Source organism: Mycteria americana, chromosome 6, assembly GCF_035582795.1.
Source record: "Mycteria americana isolate JAX WOST 10 ecotype Jacksonville Zoo and Gardens chromosome 6, USCA_MyAme_1.0, whole genome shotgun sequence".
Lineage (NCBI taxonomy): Eukaryota > Metazoa > Chordata > Aves > Ciconiiformes > Ciconiidae > Mycteria > Mycteria americana.
In genome coordinates this window covers 61,941,771-61,955,106 of record NC_134370.1, presented here as the reverse complement: position 1 = coordinate 61,955,106, position 13,336 = coordinate 61,941,771, and positions in this window count along the sequence as shown.

Below are 13,336 nucleotides of genomic sequence, written 5' to 3'. Positions count from 1 at the left end.
ACCGCAGCCCGGGGACAGCCGGTGCCCCGGCTCTGCCCGACGGCTGCCGGCGGGCCGCGCTGCGCCGGGCCGGGCCGTGCCCCGGAGCCGCGGGGGCGTTCAGCATTTGGACAGTGATGCCGGGCCGGGCCCAGCCGGGGCGGGGGAGCGGGGGGCGGAGGCCGGCGGGGAGGGGCCCGGGGCAGCGGAGGGCAGGTGGCGGCTGCATCCCTTTCCCCGATCGCCGGGGGGGGGGGGGGTGGTGGTCCTCGAGGGAACGGGGACAACCGCCGAGGGGGGGCCCGGGCTGCGGGGGGGGCCCGGGCCCGGCTCTGCGCCCGGAGAAGCGCTCCCCGGGGCCGGCAGGCAGAGCGGGGTGCCCGGCGATGCGACGGGGCGCGCAGGTGAGCGGCGGCGGCCCCGCGGGAGCGGGCGGCAGAGGGTCTCGCCGGGGGGGGGGACGGGACGCGGCCCCTCTCCCCCGCGCAGCCCCATCCCCGGGGGGTAATTAAGGGGTGAGGCGGAGGGGCTGCGCTTTCTGCTCGGCGGAGCCTGCCAGCCACCAACCCCCGCCGCCTTCCTCCCGTCCTGCTCCTCTCCCCCTCCCTCCCCCCGCCTCCTCCCCTCCCCCTCTCCCTCCTCCTCCTCCTCTCCGCCATGGTTGGAGTGAATAGGAGGCTGCCGGGCTGACGTCAGTGCGGGCAGAGCCTGCCGGCGGCGGCAGCTCCTGGCCAGCGACCAGAGCCGGCACCGGCAGCAGCCGGGAAGACGCGAGGAGCCGGGGCAGAGCAGCCCCCGCCGCCCCGCACCCGCGCCCGGGGCCGGGGGCCGCGGGGGCCGCTGTTCGGCCGGGGCCAGCCCTGCCCGCCCCGCTGCCCGCCCGCCCGCCCGGGGGAGGGGGGGCAGCCCCCGCCGCCCGCTTCGCCCGGGGACCGCCGTCCTGCCCTCGGCACGGCTGCAAGAGTGAGTGTCGCGGCCGGGCATCGCCGCCCCGGCGGGGCGGCCCCGGGGAGGCGGGAGGGCGCGGGGGGCTTTTCCCCTGGGGCTGCGGGGGGGAGGAGGGAGGCGGGGAGGGAGGGCGGGAGGGAGGGGGAAAGCGAACTTGGGCCGGTCCCCGCCGGGAAGTTGGGCGCCTCCAGGTGCCGGCACCACGCGGGACCGGCACCGGCACCGGGACCGCCCCGCGCCGCTCCCCGGCCCCGGCCCACCCGTCGCGGGGGACGAGCGGGAGACACGGGGGACCTTTTGCTGCCGGGGGACGCGTTTGCTCCGGCAGCCTCTCCCCGGCGGCCCGGGACGTTCCAGCTCGGCAGCGGGACCTGGGCTGGGCTGAGCTCCGACGGGGCGGCGGGGAGCCGGGGCCGAGCGCTGCCGGGGGGCTGCCGAGTTGCCCCCAAATGTCCCCGCTCGCCGGCCGGAGAGGCGGCACCGGCCAAAACGCCCGGACGAGGCCGAGCCTCCCGGGGGCACCCAGGCTTTAGGCCGCGGCAGAAATCCCGGGCTCACGGGGAAGTTCTGCCTCCCGGTGCAGCGGGGGCTGCTGCGGGGCCTCGTTTCGGGCGGGGGGGGCAGCGGGGCGGCCCGCTCCCCTGCTGGGATTTACCGCCGGGGAGCAGCAGCGGGGCCGCCGCTGCCCGTGCCCCGATCCGCCACCGGCTTCTGGTGCTGGAGGGCTTGTTTTGTTTTTCATTTGCTGTATCTCTTTTCTTTGCTTTTAAAAAAAAAATTTGTTTTATTTCATCCTTTTTTTCCCTATTTTTCTGTCCTTTTTTTTGGTGTTCTTTTATTTTGCTTTTTCCATTTTTTTCTCCCAGTCATTCTTCCCTTCTGCTCCTTCCCTTCCTGCAAACGCTTATTTCCTTGGGGTTTGGGTTGGGTTCCCCCCCCCCTCCCCGTATCTCCCTGGAAGCGAAACGCATTTTAGGCCTCAGCCTTAAGGAAACCCGAATCATAGCCGTGCAGGTGGCCTGAGAGCCCGCACCTGGCCGGATCCTCTCGACGTGCCTCCACCCCCGGCCCCGGCCGGGCAGCACCTCGCCCCGCCGAGCAAGGAGGGTCCGGGACCGTCCCCGCCTGGGTCCCGGCCCCCGACGGCCGGAGAGAAAAAAGAGCAGCCGGGGGCTGGGTCGCCGCCGCTTTGCCTTTTCAGCGCCGGGGCTTGCTCAGGGGCGGCTTTTAATTGCTAAACAAAGCGACGCGTTTCCTTCACGCCCGTCGGGAGCTGCCGCTTCTGGGCGAAGCCGGCGAAGCCCCGACTGTGGGAGGAAAAGCAAAAAAAAAAATCCAAAAAACCCAACCAACCCAAACCAAAAACCCAAACCCAAAACAATTAAGAGAAGATGCAGCGCAAGGCGGCGAGGCGCGGGGGGTTACTCCAGGTTGGCTAAAAATAACTTCTCCTAATTAAAGAAAAGTGACGTCAGACGTGCAGGACGTAGAAGAGGGGAAGGCAGCGGACTCGTACAGGGCGATCACGTTAAATAATTCAGGGGCGGCCCGGTGACCGGGCAGCGGGGCTCTTCCGAGGTGCGGCCGGCGCGGCCGCCCGGCGCCGGGGTCACCCGAGGAGGGAGCGGGCAGCGGGGGCCGTGCCGCCCGCGGGTGGGCGCGGAGGGTGCGCGGGCGCGTCGGGGCCGGCGGGCGGTGCAGCACCATGGCCAGAGCCGCGCCGGCACCGCCGCCCCTCCCCGTCCCGTCGGGCCGCCCGCAGCCGCGGACTGTTTTCTCTCGCGGGTGCGTGCGGCAGAAGGACGGTCCCACGGCCCCCGCGGGCCGCCCAGGTGAGGCAGGACGGGGGCTGCCGCCGGGCGCTGCCCGCTGCGGCCGCCGGAGCTGCGGAGCCCGGGCAGCCCCCGCCGATCCCTCCCAGGCTGCTGGCTGGTGCTTCGCGCTGTGCCAAGGAGCCATTTTGTACGTATCCTGATTGAACTGCGCCAAAAAAACCAACCAACCCCAACCCCCCAAAAACCAAAACAACAAAAAAACCCTCAAAGCCTAAAAACAAAACCAAAATACCCCAAGCGCAAGGTGCAATTTTCTCTCAGGTGCTGGGGCTCTGCCTACGCGGAGCCGATCGAGGCGGGGGCTCCGAGCAGAGCAAGGCATTGCCGAAAAGGAGCAGGGAAAAAAAAATAATATCATGTCTATTTCTGCCAAGGGAATCGCCTCCTTTGCCCGGCGGAGAGGGGGGGCCCCGTCCCCAGCCCCGAGCAGCCCGGCGAGGTGCGGTGCCTCACCCGCAGCATCCTCGCCCGAGCGACACGGCGGCCCGGGGGCTCGGCACGGCGGGCGGGAGACCTCGCACGGCGGCAGCCGGGCAGAGCTGCGGCTTGCCGGGGCTGCCTCTGCCCGCCCGGGCCCCTTCGCCGCTGCCGCAGGGGTGGCGGGGCCGCATCACCGCCGGAACGGCCCCGGGAGCGGGGGAGGCGGCCGGCGGCTCCCCACGCTGCTCCCCGCTGCCGGGGCCCCGCGGTGAGTAACGGGGCCTCCCCCCGTGGGGGGAAACTGAGGCCGGGCCGTGGCCCAGGCGAGCCCCCCGTGTCCCCGTGTCCGCTCGGCCCCGCACCCCGGGCTGTCCCCGGGAGGCGGCGGGGCGGGCGGGCGCCTTCCCCCGCCCCAGCCGGGAGCGTACCGGCAGCGGTCACCCGAGCAGCCACGGCGATAAATCAGGAGAAAATCCAGGGCCGGAAAATTAAGGAGATCCGATTCACGGCAATTTCCCCCCCCTCTCCGGGGCAGATTAAAATAAACCCCGGGCAAGCCCCCTCCCGAGCGGCTCCGGGCCGCGGGGAAGGCACCGAGGGGCTGGGGACGGAGCAAAGATTTCTCCCCACCCTCCGCAGCCCCGTCGGGGCGGCCGGGGCACCCCCGGGCCCGTTCCTCGTTAGGCAGGAGGCAGAAGGAACCGGCGGCTCTCGGGAGCCGGGCAGGGCGGCCGGGCTCGCCGGGGCGCCGGGAGCAGCGCCGGCTCGCAGCGGGGCTGGCAGCGCTGATCCTTTAGCTTTTAGCCTAATTGAGCTGGTAGGTTCTATTCATTTCATTTTTAATTTTTTTTAAGGGGATGGCGGGGAGGGGGAGTGCGAGGAGAGGAAGAAATAAATAACCCGAGCAGAGCTCGCCGGGAGCCGGAGCCGGCAGGACCGGCAGGCTGCCCTCAGCCGCGGCTGCTCCCGCCGCGATCGCTTCGTTTGGCGGATCCCTCGTTTGCAGCAGGTCACATTGTACCCTCGCCTCGGATTTAAAGGAAGGCGATGTTTAGAAGCGGCGAGGGATTGCAATTTTTATTTTTAATTTTTTTTTTTTTTAGTGCGGAGTAGGTCAGATAAGCACCCCAGATAATCATATTTACCTCCTGGCATTTTATTATTATTGTTGTTGTTGTTATTATTATTTGTACGTGCCGGATTTGTCGCTATGCGCATACCGCGTTAAGAACCCGTGCGGGAAATAGCAAAAACTGGAGGGGAAATAATTAAAATAAGAGGGGAAGGGGAGCAGAGAGGACGGGTGCGGGATCGCGGGTGCGTTCCCAGCCCCCCGGTGCGCCTCGGGACGGGCGGGCCCCGCGCCTGGCTGCCCGCACAGGGGCCCTTCGGGCTGCCCCGGGCGCAGAGGCCGGACGGGGCGGGCGCTGCTGGGGGAGGAGGAGGTGTGGGAGGGGTGCGCTGGATGGGGGGGGACGGCGAGGTGGGGACCGGGGCAAGACAGAAGGAAAGGGGCCGGGAAAAGGGAAGGAAAATGGACGGAAAGAGAAAAGGAGGGGGAAAAGGGAAGGAAAATGGACGGAAAGGGAAAAGGAGGGGGAAAAGGAAAGGCCGGGGAAGCGAAGAAGAGAAGGGGAGAGGGGAAGGGGAGAGCGGAAAGGGCGAGAAGGGAGTGCCGAGGACAGGGAGAGGGAAGTTAGTTGCAGGTGGGTTCCCCCGCGCCGGGCCGTGCAGGGGTGCTGCCCGCCTCCCCCCTGGCTGCCGGCCCAGCGGAGCTGCCGCGGGGGCACGGCGGGGCGGGAGGAGGCGGGGGGGCAGAGCGGCCCGCGGCGCAGCCCCTCCAGCACAGGCCGGGCGGCGAGGCGCGGCGGGCGGAGGGAGGCCGGTGCCGGGGCGCCGCGGGGGGGGGCCGGTCCCGCCCGCTGCCGTGCCGTGCCGTGCCGTGCCGTGCCGTGCCGTGCCGGTCCGGCCCGCCCCGTCCAGCCGCGGGGCCGCGGCGCGACCCGCCGCTCGCTGCCGGCCGGGCCGGGGCTGGAAAGCGCGGGAAAGGGGGCGCTGATTTAAATGCGGGGTCGGGGATTGGCTGTGCGCGGCGTGACGTCACTTCCCAAAGGGGGCGATTACCATGCGAGGGGAGTAGAAGTTGGGCAGCGGGGCGGGAGCGGAGTCCCGCTCGCCCGGGCCGGTACCGCGGCTGGCTGGGCTCGGCCCCGCTCGGCCCCGCTCCGCTCGGCGCAGCCCCGCCCGGCCTGGCTCGGCTCGGCTCGGCTCGGCTCGGTACGGCTCGGCTCGGCACGGCTCGGTTCGGCTCTCCGCAGCCCGCCCCGAGCCCCCGCCGCAGCCCCGCAGCCGGCGGTGCCGCCCGCCTGCCGTGCGCCCGTGGCTCAGCCCCCGCTCGCCCTCTCCGCCTCGTATTTATCTTTTTCTCTATTTCTTTTTTTTTTTTTTTTTTTTTTTTTTTATGTGTGTGTGTGTGGTTCCCGGTGGCAGCTCCCGGCCGCCCTGCCCCGGCCGTGCCCGCACCCCGGAGCGGACGGACGGACGGACGGACAGACGGCTGGCCGGCATCCCCGACGGAGGGATGTTTCTGTCTTTGGTTATCTAGCTGTATGAGTGTTGTGGAGCCATCATAAAGCTAGATAACCGAAAGTAGAAATGACTTCCAGACCTGCTCGCCCAGGGGAAGCGGCCGCACCAGCACCGGCGGTGCAGAGACCACCCGACCCGCCGCCCTCGGGGCTCCAGGTAAGGGCTGCGGCTCCGCGCCCTCCCCGTCGGGCCGCTCCGGGCAGCGGCAGCCCGGGGCTCCGCGGCAGCAGGCGGGAGGGCCGGGGAAAGGCAGGCGAGCCCTGTGCGAATGCTTTCATTGCCAAAGAGATGCGGGGTTTAACGCTCGGTTAAACGCACCTCGAAATTCACTCCTAGGCTGCGGAGCGTCGCGGCTCTGGGAGAGTGGAGGGGGCGAGCGCCCTCACCAAATAAATCCTCCCCCGCCCCAGCCTGCGGGTCAGACCTCGAAAAACCCCAGCTTTTGGATGTTTTCCTCTTCCTCCTCTCTCCCTTTCTCTCTCTTTATTTTTTCGGCTTTGGGTTTGATCCTGGCCTCCCTTCGGAAGGTCAAGTTGGTGATAATGTGATCACTTTTCTTGTGCCGTGGCTGTTGCTTTTGTCCGTAGCTGGAGGGGGGGGTCTCCGGGGAGGGGGATGCCCAAGGAAGGGGTCCTGCTGCTGGCTGCACCCCTCCGGCGTGCAGCCGCCAGCCCCGGGGCTTCTGTGGGAGCACAAAGCCTCCCTCACCTCCGCTGCAAGCCCCAGAAGTTGAAACATAATATGTATTACAATGTCTGGCAAATAATAAAAAAAAAAAAAAAAAAGGAAAGAAAGAAAAAAAAAGCAATTGGCAAATCTGCATTCCGTTCCCATGGCGACGCAAAGCACCGCGCTCTCCGCCGAGCCTCCCCGGCACGTTTCCCCAGCTGGCGTGGGGCGAGCGCCCGTGGCCGGGGCCGGGGTCCCCCGGGCCCCCCCGGCACCCTGGGGCAGGGCGTGGGGCATCGCCGCCAGCCCCTCGCCCAGCGCCGGCGGTTCGCATCCCACAGGGATGGTCCCTGCGCTGCCGCCAACCCACGCAGGCCGCGACAGCTCCGGGGAGGCTGCAGAGAAAAAGCTCCCCGTGGCTGGGGTTGCGAGTGGGCTGTTTGCCGGCTCTCTGTCCCCCGGGAGATGCTGCGGGTGATGGGGAGCGGGGAGGGGGAAGATGCTGCCACGCTCCCACCGCTCGGAGAGGTGGAGCGCGGGTACCCCGCTCCATCCTTTTCTCTGCGGCTGGGCATCCCTCGCCGAGGGGAGAGGGTAGCACCGCAGGGCTCAGCCGCCCGCGCCCACCGGCGTGCGGGGACAGCGAGAGGTGGGAGCTCCGTGCACCTCGGAGGCAGGTTTTCCACCTTCTCTTGCATGGGGTAATGGCGTCAGACGCCACATAGGCCCGCAAAGCTAAATATGCCTGTGCACCCTTCCAGGGCCAGCAAAGCACCGCCATAACCACAGTAAGGAAAAAGGATCTCAGCCTGAATTTGGCTATACCGGGAGAAAGAAAAGTTCTGAGGAGCTGTTGGTATTATATATTCTAATGAGAAGTCATTGGAGAAATTAAAAAGGGCAGAGAAAGATGAAGACGCCAGCACTAATTCCGCAGGAAGCCTCCCAGGGAAAAGGCTGTGTGAGTGTGAACGCTGAAAAGCATGAAGGCCTGGAATTAGACTATCATTTAGAAAGCGTTACTAATCTGAAGTTACAGCAGTAATTCCATGATTTGCTGGGTCCCACACGCAGCGCCAGAATTAAAGATACGGATTTTCTAGAAATGTAACTCAACTGTGGCACCGAGTCTCGGCGAGATCCGAATGAATCATTCATTCCAAAGGCAGCGAAAGACGTGTCATTAAGATCCAACCTCCTTCTCTCCAGCCCATCTGGAATATGTATGCTCGATGCAATCCCAGAAATTGTGGAAGAGATCGGAGGTGGGGAGGAGGGAATGTAGTCCTTTCCCTCCTTTATTATGTTGGCTATTTTTAAGAAATAATTTTCCAATTATTTCCACAATATTGTGAGTGGCACTCAATTCTTCTCCTATTTATTTTTTTTTTCCCCTTCCTTACGCTAGCATCGAGTCAGGTGCGAACGGTTTCAGTGGAGATGCTTTAAAACTAGACTGAACAAAGCAGGAGGGAACTGAGCAAGGTGGTTGATGAATGCATTTATTCCGGAGTACTGATTTGATGGGGGATGGAGGAAAGAAACATTCAAATTCCTAATGAATATAATTCAGGAGGAATCATTCGACCAGCGTGTTAGAGAAAATCTGTTTGGTGGGAGTGTTTCTGCACTGGCAGAACCCAGGAGGTATTTCTGTCCCTGGCTTTTGTAATCGCAAAAGGTGAAAATATAAAAAGAGGATCTGAGGGGAAAAAAAAATATACACACATATAATAAATGTCTTTGTGTGTGTGTATATAAATACATATATATATAATTTTATGAAATAAAATGGAATTGTGGAAATCCGTGTCTACATGTGAACTCTTACAAAGGATCGATACAAGCTTTTTCACCTTGCTATTCGATCAGCTGGTCAGAAACCACCCTTGACTCCTAAATTTTTTTTCTCCCCAAAATCGCCTGTTCTGAGCTGATTTTTCAGGTGATTTTTCAGGTAATTTTTCAGGCCGTGGGCTTGGTTCACTTATCCCAGAGCGGTTCCCCCCGAAGGGGATTGAGACAGGGACTGAACAATTTGGCCTTTAGTTTCTGAGAGAGAGAAACCATGGTTGAATTTTTACTGGTGCTTAAATTCTTCATTTTCATCCCCGTTGTCGGTGTGAACCCACGGGTGTTTGGGGGAGGCGTGGAGGCGGCCCCCCCCCCATTAACGAGGGAGGTGGCAGTGAGTGATGGGGGACGGTGGTACGAGCATCCCCAGCTCGTGCGTGTGTGGGTGGGGGGCGAGGAGGCGGATAAAGCCCCCCGGTAAATCCCTGCTTGTGAAATACCCGCTGCATTTAGAGTCCCTGGCAGCCTGCCGTCAGGTCCCTGCTCTCTGTCTTTTTTTTTTTAAGCGCCGCGGTGGAAGGAGGGTCCCCAAGGGTCCGTCTTTAGGCCAGGGATGGATTTTGGCTACACACGGGTCCCTTTGTGGCTTAGCGCTTTGCCCCGTTTGCATACTGGTTGGCTTCGGCTGGATCTTTTCCCCCGCGCAGCCCAAACCCAGAAGGGAAGGCGTCTTTTTTTTGGCTGTGCAGGGAGAAGAGCCCAAGTCCTGGCATTCGTGGTCCTTGCTGGTGGGTTTCTCTTCTCGGTGGGACTCTCCCGGTGGAGCGGTAGGATGCAGCATAGGCCAGATGTGGGTGAGGTTTCTGGAGCTGGGCCGTGATGTCTTTGTTCTTCAGGCAGAGCTGGGGATGGGCAGAGGGAGCCAGAAACGGGAGAATCGGCATGTGCCGTTGGGGGATAAATAGAAAATATCGTTTGTGGGTTTCACCCCAGGGAAATGATGCCCTGGGACATCGCCTGCTCCAACTCATTATCTCCCATCTTTTCCTAAAACTTGGCTGCCGTGCAGCGGGTTTGGCTCGAGGCACGAGGTGAAGGGGGTTTGTACCAGATACCCAGGGAAGTCAAACCCGCCCGGGCTCGGGGGTAGGTGGAGAAGGGGCTGTTTGGTCCCTGTTGTTCGAAGGAGCTGCCTCGGGAGCCGGGCCACGCAAGCCCTCCCGCTCGGTTATGGATGAAATCCCATCAATGGGCATTTTTGTGGAATCGCCTGGCAATGGCGGGTTCGATGCTTGAGGCCGGGCTCGGCCATTTCTTTTGTCTCTCTCGGCTCCCACCCCCTCCCCGCACCCTTGACGCAGGCGGACGGTGCCTCCCTTTACCTGCTGCTGTGCCCTGGCTTTGTCCGTGCCGCTGGAGAAGGGGCAGAGCTCAGGGGCTTGGAGGGCCCACCCGCCTGTGGCTGTGGATGGGTGCCGCTCGTGCACCGGGGAGGGATCGCGGCTGCGTGCCAGAAACACGCTTTCTCATGTCTCGGTGGAAGGAAGGTGCTAATGTGGTATCTGTGCAGGTGATGGGAGTTTCTCCCAGCTGCGAGCGCCGAGGTGCTGGCGCCTGGCACGTGGCAGTGCACGCACGCCGTTCGTGGCGTGGGTACCGCGTGTCACCCCTGCCAGCCGTGCTGCCACATCGCAGCCCCTCGGTCGCCCTGAGCCTCCAGAAGTCCTCAGGGGCCGCGAGCGTAAGATGGCCGTGTGGCTGCCCGCACTGGCTTCCCCACCATGTGATGCCGGGAGTCGCCCTTTCCAGGTCGGGGATGTCGGTGTTTCGTGCCCACGAGTCCGGTCACCTGGGGAAGGCATTTCCCAAGAGCCCAGCTGCAAAAGCATCGTCTCGGACTGCTCATCCTCCCTCCCTCCATCCCTCCGGGCACACGTGTTCAGGACCAGAGCTTGTGGTGGTACGAGGCTGAGCCATCACGCTGCCTGCGGCCGGGCTCCCGGCATCCTCAAAGAGTCAGAACGGGGCTCTGGCTTTCATGTTTTCAGGTGCCATCTAATATTTATTCAGGGGCTCAGGTTTGGTTAGGAGCGTTTGCCTTGAAAGCTCAGGAGTGGGGGTACAAAAAAGAAAATGGGGGGGAGCAAAAGAACACAATCTCCGGCAGTTAGCTGTCTCTTGGAAACTCGGCTTGCTGTTCCTATAGAGGCTTTCTCTTTTCCTTCACCCTGGTCTGGCCTTAAGTACCACTTTAAGTGGGCTTTGCTCATTCACATCCAGGCTCCTTAGAGCAATTGAGCCCGCGGGGGTTTGAAAAGAAGGGACAGTCCTTCAATGGCAGGACCTTGGGCCAGGCTAATTGGTTTTGGTTCAAGGGGATACTGGATTTGTGAAAAGCCCAAAGACATCTTTCCCACGCCAAATCCCGGCTCTTCAGAGGGGGAAGTGAGGGGTGCCGGGTGGGGAAGGGAGCTGAAAGAAAGATGGTTTAGTTGAGGAACCTTCGTAACGGCCCAGATGCCCACTGGCCTCGGCAGGGATGGGTGCAGCGGGAGGCTGCGCCCAGGGTGGCACGGCGGCTCGGGGTCCCTGCTCCTCGGGGCAGGTGGATGGCGGTGGCTGGCTGCTGGTGGCACGCTGGCGGCGGTGGCCTGGTTTCATTAAAACCAGGCTTTTTCTGTGCATGCCAGACTCCTGCGGAGGTGCCGGGAGCAAAGGAAGGATGGGACCTGGGTCCAGAAACCAAATCGCTTCTGTGTGTTCGCGTGCGCGGCCGTGGGGTGAATTTGCTGAGGTCTTTTGTATCTCATTTTGATTTGGGAATTTATTTATTTTTAAACGTTGACTCTCTCTGGCACGGTTCCAGCAGTCCCACGACCTTTACTCTCCCCGATCCATAAAAATCACTTAATTATTGGGCCGAAAATCAAGGCTTGGAAACAAAGCCAGCTTATGGGACCATCATTTCTTGATATATTTCCTGAGAGGACATATTTCTGGGCACCTTCAGAGCAGTGCGCGCAGCTTGTTGGATATGAGATATCAAGGCATTATTTATTGAGGAAGTCTTCACACTCCCTCATCTGTTATAATTAACTGATGACATTTTTTCTTAGGTTCAAAATATGGTGAAAAAGTATAATTAGCACGAAGCTGAGGCACTGCATTAAAATGTCTCCTATAGTTAATGTAGGATAGTCGTGCTATTTATTATAGGAGGAGCTGGCTCTGACCTCTGTGTTGCCTAACACTTTTTATTGTAAAGATTCTTGAACTTTTTTTTTCTTTTTGAGCACCTCTGACACTCCCATTGTTCGCTGCGGGCCCTTGAAATTCGGCCAGGGGAAGCTCTTCGGCTTGAGAAATGCCTATTCTTTGTCCCTTAAATTCCTTTCAGGTTTAGCTGAATTATGAATTGTTCGGAATCACGATTTCCCTTCGGTTGCCTCTTGGGGGGAAAAAAAAATTAAAATTTATTGTTTCCCTGGAATAATAATAACAGACCATGAGCAGGGTGAAGCCCTGGCCTCCCACCACTGTATTGCAGAGCTCTGGACCAGCTGGGGAAGGTGGGAGGACAGTTACAGCCAACTCCACGACCCCCTTCCACCTCTAGCTCATATTCTTCCAGCACGGCCCCATCTCCTGGGAGAAAACTCCTCCGGGTCCTGGCGCCGGGAGGAAAAAGTGTAGGGGGGTGTGGGTGCGTTGGCCTGGGCACTGCCAGCCCCAGCGGTCCCCCTTCCCCGCCGGCCCCGGGAGAGCAGCCTTCTGCCGCTGCCAGATAACATTAGTCCTGTATTTCATAGTGGCAGAAATCTGTGCCGAGGCTCGGGGCTTGAAATCGCTCTGCCCGCGCAGGACGAAGGCAGGGATGCGTGCGGGGTGGAGGGAAGGGAATTTGTTACACTTGCCTACAATTGTTTTTCTTTTTGCTTATATAAACAATCTATTATTTATTAGCTATAAATAATGCATTTTCTGTATGTTTAGAATGCATATGATTTCTGTATATTAAAAATGTACATGGTTGAAGGCACCAAAGCAAGCGCTGGCAAGTCGGGGGGTACCCGATTTCAGTTTGACCATGAGATGTTAATTCAGCCTCTCCCTGCCCGTGCCCTTACGAGGCTGTAATGACACGGTCACAGCCTATTTTTAGCTCGCTCCCTCTTTCCCTGGCCAGGGTGGCTGCACAGCGAGGTGGAATTAAGGTTGCACGGACAGCTATAAATTGGACACTTCCTAACTTTGAAGCGCTTGACCACGCAATCTAAACGAGGGCTCTTCAGGGCAGTATTTCTGCATGTGGCATTAACTGCATTGGTCGGGGATGGCAAATACAGGGTAGAGAAGCTGTAGAGCAGAAAAGATCTAGCAGACTATTGAAAGCGCTTGTTTGAATAGATGGGGGAGTCAACAGATCCTACACTTGATCTGAGCTAAATGGCCAAGAAGATGCCTCCAAGCTGAGAGGGGGAAGCCTTTGTTCCTCCAGCCCCAGCCTCGATGTTTTCTTTGCCTTTGGTTTTGCCTCATTCACTCCTAGGGAGGTTTGGGCTCCTGCTCTTGAGGAACCTTCGGCTTGCATAGGGAATTTGTGTGCTTGTGAAAGCGAGGGTGTCCCTAGGAATGTGCACGCGCACGCACGCTCCCATCGTCGCACCAGCAGACGTGTGCTACCAGCTCGCAGATACTGGCTGCTTGGCGTTCTTGCTGTGCCTTGCCTTGCCTTGCACACTCCCTCTTCCCAGTGTCGCTAACAGGAGCCGTCGCACATGTTGGAGGGAAAGGAGAGGCCTTTGTGTATTACATAGGAGATCTAATCTCTTTTTTTAACCGCTGGAAGAATTACTTCGGAGGTGATTGCATGCAATGCAGATTTATCTTTGCTTCAAATGGCATTTTTTTGTTTTCTTTTTTCTTTGTTTACTGGGAGGTTTCTCCATTCTGGCTTGCGATAAGACGTTTGGCTGTCTGTTTTCTAGCGGAGTGGACTCTGGTTGAGCAAATTTGTTTGAGGAAGTAAGCAGTCTTTTGTTTTACTTTCCCGGGTGTAATGCAGTCATGGCCCCTTGCACATACCTTGGCTGATACCAGAG